The following is a 9242-nucleotide window of genomic DNA, read 5'->3' on the forward strand; positions in this document are numbered from 1 at the left end:
TGCCGTGGGGGGTATTGGCACGGCTCTCCTCTAAGGCGCCGGGGAAGGGGATGTTGTGAGGGGCATCGCTGCCCAAGCTAGGCTGGCAGCTTGCAATCTGCTCCTTCCCAGAAGAGGGATATGCACCTGACCATGTCCCCACTCGTGGCAGGAGGGTGCAGGGCCCCTCAGGGCAGGTGGGCCGTGCAGGGCCCCTCTGTGGTAGCCTGAGGCCGAGAGCCAGGTGGCTGCCATCTTGTATTGCTGCCCCCCATCCCTCTGCAGGGTTGCCAAGAAGCGCTTGTGGAAAAAACACAGCAATTAACAAAATTCAGCACATGCTGTTCAGATAATACCTTCGCAGAAAAGACCCTAGTGAGTTAAAAAAAGACTTTCACATCTGCTTGCACCAAGTACTGTCTCTCACAAAACTGTTAGGGCACAGGAGGGGTGATAAGGATAACTTTCTAGAAGCCTCTTTATTAAGGAAAATTTGGTTTTGTCTCAGCTTTACAAGTCGATACTGTACTGTCTGTGTAATGCCAGCAGCATGATAGATATTTTGGAAATTCATTTCCTTGCCTGCTTTCTCTGCTTCCAGTGCTCCCCACAAGCGTTTTGCATGAGCCAGTGATTTTTCACAGGTTTCCCGTTTGGCCTCAGGATCAACTTAGTGCTGATGTACCTCGGCAGTTGCTCAGGTGACAAGGGGAAAGTGTCCCTTGCCTTTGCCTTCAGAGCAGTGTGGCTACAGCAGAGGGGTTTGGGGACGTTCAGTAAGCCAGGTGCACCTTCAAGCAGGCCAGACTAAGAAAGGAAAGAAAAAGTAAAGTAATAACAACGAAGAGCTAGGGATAAACCTAGGGAGGCACAGCAGGAAAACCCTACTGTGGGACAAAATGTCCAAAGGACTCTGAGAAGGCAGGGCTGTACACCTGGCTTGCTGCTTCTCCTCAGCGGTGGCTCTGTATCCCAGCCTCACTTGCTCCTATCCCCTTTGGGGTAACTCACAGCCCTTCTACATTAGGATGCATTTTCTCATTTTTTCCACGCTCTCTTGAATAATTTAGACAGCAGTCTTATTTCCTGCAGCTACTTCCTTACCTCCCCAGAACTGCTGCCCCTTTTTATCTGGCAGTGAAAGATAAGTCTCCTCCTTTGTGGCCAATACAGCTACAGAAGAGGGGCAGCAGTGTGAGAGCAGTGGGGCAAAGACAAACATGCTGTTCAAATATTTTTTTAAATCTTTTAAAGTAATTACTATTGAATGAGGCTTTTAATTTTGCTAGCTTTATCCCTTTTTAGATTGGTTATATTGCCTGCAAATATATTTGACTGGAAAAACAATCAGGTTTTCTTCTCAGCAGAGACACAAGGTGCCAGCTCTGCACAAGAGCTCCAAGAGAAAAAAGACTCACTAATAGCAGAAATCTTGCTTTGGAGTTTGCAGATGAGTCCCTTCTTTTAGCTTTACAAAGAGAAGCTCTGATCCACTTCTCAGGTGTTAAAAAGGCTCAGGAAGAGACAGTTATCAGTGCTATTTCCCACCGTAAGGCTGAGCAGGGAGGTGGATTCATTTGCAGAGAAGTATCCCTGGCAAGAAATAGCTCTTTTCCGTATCAACTCAGATCGACATTTTATAAGGTTATTCTCAGTTTGGGTGACATTTCAGTTCCCCGCTCATTGTAGTAGACTAAATGAAAAGATGTAAACCTGGTAAATTTAGAGTTCATATTAAAAAAAAAAAAAGAGTAAGTTGAAATCAAGTCCAACAAGAACTCCTGTGAGATACTACTCCATACCTCATTTGTGCTACAGTATCTTCTCCATAAGGATTTCAAACATCAGTGGAGATACTAGCGTTGCTGGGAAGCGGGAGATGTTCATGCCTGGAGACTGCAAGTTTTGCTGCACTGTGTGTGTGTGCAGCTTTGCTGCACTGTGTGGCTACAGATGTCAGATAGATAATGGGAAACTTTGAAGCGGAACCTGAATATGCCTGGGAAAATCAAAGCAAATTGCAAGTTATCAAGTTAGCAGGACTTTAACAGTCGCCATATAGATGTTCTAACTCTTTTTATTTTGCATTTGCAAAGATCTGGGAATTTGCACACAGTGTCACCGCATTTCAACTGGGAGATGATAACTGCCACATGGCAAAGAGCCTGTAGGACTGTGGATGGGGAAGAGATATAGCCCTTCCCACCCCCAGAGCACCAGAAACCATCTCCAAGTTGCCATGGAGGGAGAGAAACCTCTTTTAGTTATACTGGCCCAAAACTTTCAACTCTGCTGCTGCATATAGGGTCAATAACTTGTTGTTAAATACTGTTAAATAACAGTATTTTTCACCTAAAGCTGTTCAATTCCGCTAGTGTTGGCTATTGTTAAAATGGCTCAAGAGAAACACCAAATTCAGCTTAGTGAATTATATCTTTAACCCATGAGCATCCCAGCACTGTATGGTCTCAGTCTGGACATGCAGCTTGGTACCCACAACTCTCAAAGCCACAAGCTCAGCAAATCTAAGGCAAGTTAAGACATATGCTACCTGCTCTTGCTGTCTTCTTTGCCAGGGGGCCAGGAGGATGCACCACAGTTCGAGAGAGCTGCCAATTCCTCACCTGGGTTCAAAGGAAACAGCCCAGAAGCAGAGCAGTGCCTGAGACAGCTGAAGCCTGCAGGTCCCAGAACAGGATGGGGTTACTGAACATCAGTGGTATCTTTGTGGTATTCTCTCCCAGGATGAAAGCATGCTTTGTTCTTTCCACCAAGCTGGCGTGGAAGAGCATGTCCTATAAACAGCAGAAGCATTGAAGCCTGGTTTCCTAGGGATGCACTCACGTGTGCCTGTTGGTGCAGTGCTCTGATGTCTAACAAGGTGCAAGCCCAGGTGAAGATTTCTCCACAGCGAAGCCACTCCTGGCAGCTCTTCCCCACGTGAATCTCTGGTGGCCCATCCAGGTTGAGGACGTTCCTGTTTCCCTCTCCCCTCTGGGAGGGCATTAGTAGTCTTTGCTCTCCGCTAGCTGCCCACCTATTTCCACAACAAATTGAAACTTTTTATCCTTGAAGGGTTCAGGACTTATGTCTGAATATCTTCCCATGTATACCTCCACTGGAACAGAAGTAAAGGGTAGTCTGCGAGAGTAGCTCAAATCCATGCAAGCACATTTCAGACTCTCAACATCTAGGACTGTATCACTTCAGGGGAGAACATCTCAAACTTTTGCAGCATGTTTTCAAATTGAATTCATCATGGTTTTTAATTTGCATCCATTGCTTCTTGTTGCACCTTTCTCCACTGGGTTGAAGGGCTCTTACACAACACAGCATCTCTGCCTGCGAAAGTAGGCGTCCGTTCTTAGAGAAAGATGTATATACTTGTTTTTCTGTCCCGTTTGTTACTTGCAAGATAACCCAGCTGCACAACACACTTAACCAGAGGGCAAATATTAAGTTTCAGTGTAGCCTGTTATAAAGCAGGAGGAAAAAAAAAAAAAAGAAAAAAAAAGTATTTTGATTTTCATTATGTTGTTTTTAATAGAATAGGCATGTATTTCTAGGAAATGGTTATGCTAATGTTTCAGGGCTAAGTCCCATGAAAAGTGAAGAAGAAAGCACCTCCTCAAACAGTGTAATTGGTTTATTAACTGCAGTAAAATAAGTAGTTCTTCCACATGACTTTTCATTTTATTTTTAATAGCTTTTCAAGTACATGTCTGCTTTTTACCCATGCAGCACACAGCAGAGAAGATAAGGAGCCATCTATGCTGGCTGTTAGGCAAATAAGAAGTAATTACCAAAGCTAGTTTTGATTTAGCAGTGTTACAATTGGATCACAGTGCTTTGGCCTATGTTTCACTACTAAAATGATTTCAAGCCTTGACTAGAATTATTCCTCTCTTATCTGTCCACAGCCAAGCACCTAAATCTATGTTTAAGCACCTGCAGTCTAGTCTAGTCTGATTTTCAGGACACAAAGCATGTACCATTCCCTCTGCTGTTCAAGGAATTTGTACAGGCTCAGTTTCTCTGAAAACTATACTTCTCATTTAGGCGATTAAACCCAGAGACAGGCTTATGCAATCACATTTGCCAGGATCAAGCTTCTGTGTCATTCTTTTGTTGTGAATGTCCCTTCTCCACCACCACCCCCCCCCCCAAAAAAAAAAAAAAAGAGAAAGTGCTGTTTCTTTCAGGAAACCTTATGATTCATGGGCAGCATTATGGGTAGTGTGAGATATCTCTACCCCTAGAGACCATGTTTCAGTGTCCTATCTGGCAAAGCAGTTCACAGCAGGGGACAAGGAAAAGTTCCCAAAATGGACATTAGAAGTGCCCATACGGATGTGAATGCGAGGCTGAAACCTGCTTTTCCTGTAGCCAGACCCATGAGGAGTGCTCACGCCTTCACACAGTGCCATCCCACTGCCATCCCACTGGGACAGAGATCCTGAACTGACTCTATTTAATGGAAGGCCCAGGTAACATGGGACCTGGAAAATGTGTGGTCTGCTGGAGACCAACAAACCAAACCAGCTGGAAACAAGCAGAAAAATGCTTGTGTCCACTGTACAAGCTGATCGTTAGAGGCTGTTACTGCATACCCCTGAACTCCCCCATCTACCCCAAACAGCTGCTCAGCAGCAGCAAAGTGACTTCTACCAGTCCCGATTGCTTTTCATCCTCAACGGCTCCTCACTTTTCTGCCGGACTCAGCAGGACCCATTACAAATCCTTCCAGTCCATTTCCTATGGTGTCCTGCTTACGAGAGCAAGAGGCAATGCAGACTGGGTGCTATCCCAAATGCTAGGCCCCTGGACCGCTACTGGAGACACATGGGGCTGTGTCCAAGTAGTCTGACTTAAAGTGTTACAACGTGGTACTGATTATTTAGGTGGTGCCTATGCCATCATTGTCAATGCAACATGGAAAAGAGAGGTGAGATCTGGTGATGTTACACATGGTGTTTTGGTGATATATTCTTATTCCAATGAACAGGGCTAAGGTGTCTCATGCCCTTGGGTTCCTCGGGATATTACCCAGATGAGTAACAGCCTCTTTGGCCAAAGTTCTGGGCGCCGTAGTTTCATCCTATGACACTGTGCATGCTATATCTGTCTGCGCTGTCTAGAGGTTTGGACAGTATTTGTACATGGATAAAACAAAAGTCTTGTGGCCAGGGATGAGCAAAACTCTCAGAAAGTCCATTTGACAAGCGAGGGTTGATACCTTCATCCCAACCAACTGGGTTCCTCAGACATGAGAGGTGCTGCTGTACAAGTGATCAGCACCAAAGAGGGAGGCTCTCAGTCTTCTGTTACGTGCTTGTGCAGGAGAAGGGGCTTTTCTAATCCTCCTATTCCTATGGGCTGGTTATAAGATAGTATAATATAAGAATGTCTGTGAGTTTTAATGAATTGGGAAGTCATAACACAAAAAGGGTGTCTTGGGGAGGAAATTGTTGTAACTGCTAGGAACAGAAGTGGGAAGATGATTTTCCTTCTGAGTGGCGACATTTTCAAATGCATCACCCTAGTTTTATGTCACTGCATTCCTGTTCTACTTAGGTATTTATTTTTGCATCAGAGAGCTGTAATATCAAGCAGATTGCAAAGTCAAGCAAGAAGGACTTAGACAAGATGCTGGGGCTGCTGCTTCCAGCTCAGAGAAGACGTTAGCTGGGTTCCTAACAAGGCCAGTTATGGGTTACAGAAGCAATCCAAGGACTGAAAGAAAACAAGTCCTCAGAAATGAGCACAGTCACCAAAACAGCAGAACATTTTGCCACAGCATTAGAAATCAAAGCCTTCCATAACATTATCTCCACCTATATGTAGCTACCAAACCCAGCACATCCACCCTGCTAGTTTAGGCTGGGACTGAGACCTCGTGGACATCTTGGCTCTTATTCCCCCAGTGCACATAAGCGTGGAGAATCCTGGCACTACAGGAAAACCGCAAGATGAGTAAGACCCAAGGGAGGGAGACCATGAGTGCAGTGCTGGTCCTGGCCTGCAGCCCAGGATGCCTACAGCAAGTTGCCCCGAGACTGCCAGCTCTTACGTATGCTCACTTGACAGCCACATGAACGGATGGCAAAATGCTTACCTCACTCCGTCATTAGGGCATAGCCCAAAGCAATTGGTAACTGGCCCAGTGGATATAAAATATTAAATGACAAAGGAGAGGTCTGTTCCAGTATGGCGACTCCCAGGTGGTACAGTTTCATTAAAGTTAATAATAAAATAGCTGCTGGAGGATTACCCAAATGGCGGTGAAGCTTCTTCTAACACAGGCTGAAGAGTCATACAAGTTGAAGAATCTTGAAAATATGGATCCTCTTCCTCCCCCTCATGATTATTGTTCCTGGCAGGAGGATGTTAAATGCATACCACCATTTGCTGAGTGCAGAACAACCCTGTACCCCAGCAGCCAGCACCTGGACCCAACTGTTCTGCAGGAGAAGCCTTACGATCCAGGGTTCCTGCAAAGTCCCAGACTTCCTTCAAGTTTTCCACCAAAACATGCTTTGGGAGAACAAGTGCCAGACGCTTTTAAGAAGCAGCAGTTGTGGAGCTGCTGGACTCGCTTAGGATCCAGTGGGTATCATCATCTGAACAGTGCTATCCCAGTTATCCTTGTTGCTGCCAAGGAACCTGTGGCTGGCCCCAGCAGTGAGCCAGCTTGGACGGGGGAAAAGTTGGGTGAATTCAGACATTGGAAGAGACCGGAGACCCTGGGGCAGTCAAAGTGGCCAGCATTGAGTGACTACACAGGTACTGAGTCCTGCCCTATGGATGTCAGTAGCAGATGCCCTCACCCAGTATCTCAAAGCCTCAAAGTAAGGTGCCTCATTGGAGCTGATTGGATTGTGTTCCACTGAGACCTTCAAGAAATTTGCAGGCAGACCATACTTTTGTTTCCCCCACAGCCACCTCTACAGAAAGAGACTCTTTTGTGTAAAAGACCTCATTAGCTGTTGCTATGTTCTGCATCCGTACAGACATGCAGTAGTCCCCCACGCACCGCTGGCATTTCAGCTCTGACTCAGGGTCTCTTTTCAGCAGGGAGCTAAATGCCACACTCTGGCTTCGAGGTTTTCTTGACACTTATGAGTCATTTGTCCTTCCCTGACCTGCATGAGGGAATCTGGCTGACTGGGCTGCACTAGCAGAGCCATCAGCCTCCAGAAAGTAAAAGCTGCAGACATTCAAGAGGAACACTCTTGCCTCAAGTTGTGAAACTCTCTGCTAGAATCAGCATCTTAGCCCGCCTCCAAGAAAGTGATCAAGGAATGGATCTAGTGTTATTAACCCATCTCATCCCTTTCTGATCCCAAGTGGATTCACGGTCATCTCCCAGCATGGACAGATTTTTAACCCTTGGAAACAACAACTTCTCCTTGGCTCCTTTTTCTCTCTTCCCAAGTCTTCTCTTACATTTTACAAGCTTTCACCAAGAGAGGAGGAATATCTCAGACCAGATCATGTCATGGTTATTGTGACCATTCACCCAGGACTGTCCAGCCGTAGCATGGGTAGGCTCAAACCCAGGAGCCGCCACTCAGACCAGCAAACCCCCACCACCACCCCATGGCCCAACCCCACCGGGCTGCCAGTGGGGCTGCTGCCAGGGTAGGTCAGCCTTGACCCCTGCCTCTGCCCAGCCGAAGGCAGTATGCTTCACTGGCCGAGCCCAAGCCCCCTCCATGTCCTGTCCCTGTGGCCCTGGGACAGGAGCCATTATGGTCCACAAAGCCCTTTTTTCCGCCATCCAAGGCTATTCCTAAATTCTCCAATGTCTGCAGACATTGCATAGCACAGCGCCTCTCCCATGCCAGCCTCTATCTGAGCTGGTGACCGGCGCCACAGCCTTTTGTACGGTCCTGAAGGACATGGTGGCTGTAGAGAATGAAAATAAAATCCTGGCAGTAGCACATCTCCCCTTCATCAGGAGAACCCAGGGATTTTGCAGAGACAAATGAGTCCCAGGCACCTGGCAGCCAGCCGAGCAGATGAGTCATCTGGGGAGCTAGGGCTAACAAGAGCTACGTGCATATTTAATGCATCCCAGGGTTCCGGTCTGCTTTAAATTGTGCAGGGATGTTTGTTGAAGCTCTGGGAATGTTGGAGCCTCATAGGCACACTTCAGCCTCCTGAGGGGAGGAGAAGTTTGACTTAGATACTTATCTCAGCGCTTTCTGCTTCATAAACATCTCTGCTGTGCTCAGGCATTAAACTCTCCAGGCTGGGAGGCACTCGGATGAGGACCAGGGGAATAGCTTAGTGTCTTGGAGAGAGAAAGACCTTTCTGGCAGTGAATGATCTCCCTGTCTCCCCTTCCTATACTGCTTCCAGAGTTACTAAAGATGCAGTTGTCACAGCACAATCATGAGCTTTGTTTCCTTGGGTAAACCAGATTAAAAAGAAAAGGGGGGGGGGGGGGGGGGGGGGGGGGGGGGGGGAGGGAGACCTTTGAAATTCTTTTTTAAATTGCTGCTTGAGATGAGCCTGTGGGTTGGTCTTTCAGAAATAGTGCTTTCTGTTCCACAGGAATCTGTAGGAGCTCCATGGTGTGAAGGAGGTAAACAGGAAACAATCTCAAAGCAGGAGGGCTGAAATCCTCAGGCATGGGTTTAAAAAATAAACAAAGTACACTCCCCTTTTGTAATGCATAGTGCGTAATTACCTGGTGGAACTCATTGCAGTAGGACAACGTGGAGGACAAAAATATAAGCCAGCTTCTGTGCACGGGCATTATTTACCCCAAGTCTTGTTAAACTGAGGATGGTTAACACTTCCTCTCTGGGTATCTGTTCACTGGCCACACCACCCTCTTGGATTTTTTTTTCTGTTGTCTAAGTTGAACCTCCCAAGCCACAAATTGTGGCTGTTGGTCACTGTCTCACCATCTTCCACTGTTGAGAAGAGGTTGACTCTGTCATCTTTGTACCTCACCTTGAAGTAGCTGTAGGCTGCTATCAGTTCATCCCTTAGACCCCACTGTTGAGACAGCTTCTCCATAAGTCCCAGGAAGGGTCCTGTGGATTGAGTCCAACCAGGCCTCACTCCTCAGGAAGGCAGAAGGTTCCTGATAGAGCTGTTGTCATCTCCTGCCTCTGCACCACACAGCAATTTGTGCCTGCGGTTCTGATTTATATGAAGAGGCTGGAACATGGATCCCAGGACCCACACACCTTTGCAAAGTAGTGAGTAAAACTCACCACCATGTATCGCTGGAAAAATACCTTCAGGTG

Source organism: Gymnogyps californianus, chromosome 8 (genome assembly GCF_018139145.2).
Source record: "Gymnogyps californianus isolate 813 chromosome 8, ASM1813914v2, whole genome shotgun sequence".
Classification (NCBI taxonomy): domain Eukaryota; kingdom Metazoa; phylum Chordata; class Aves; order Accipitriformes; family Cathartidae; genus Gymnogyps; species Gymnogyps californianus.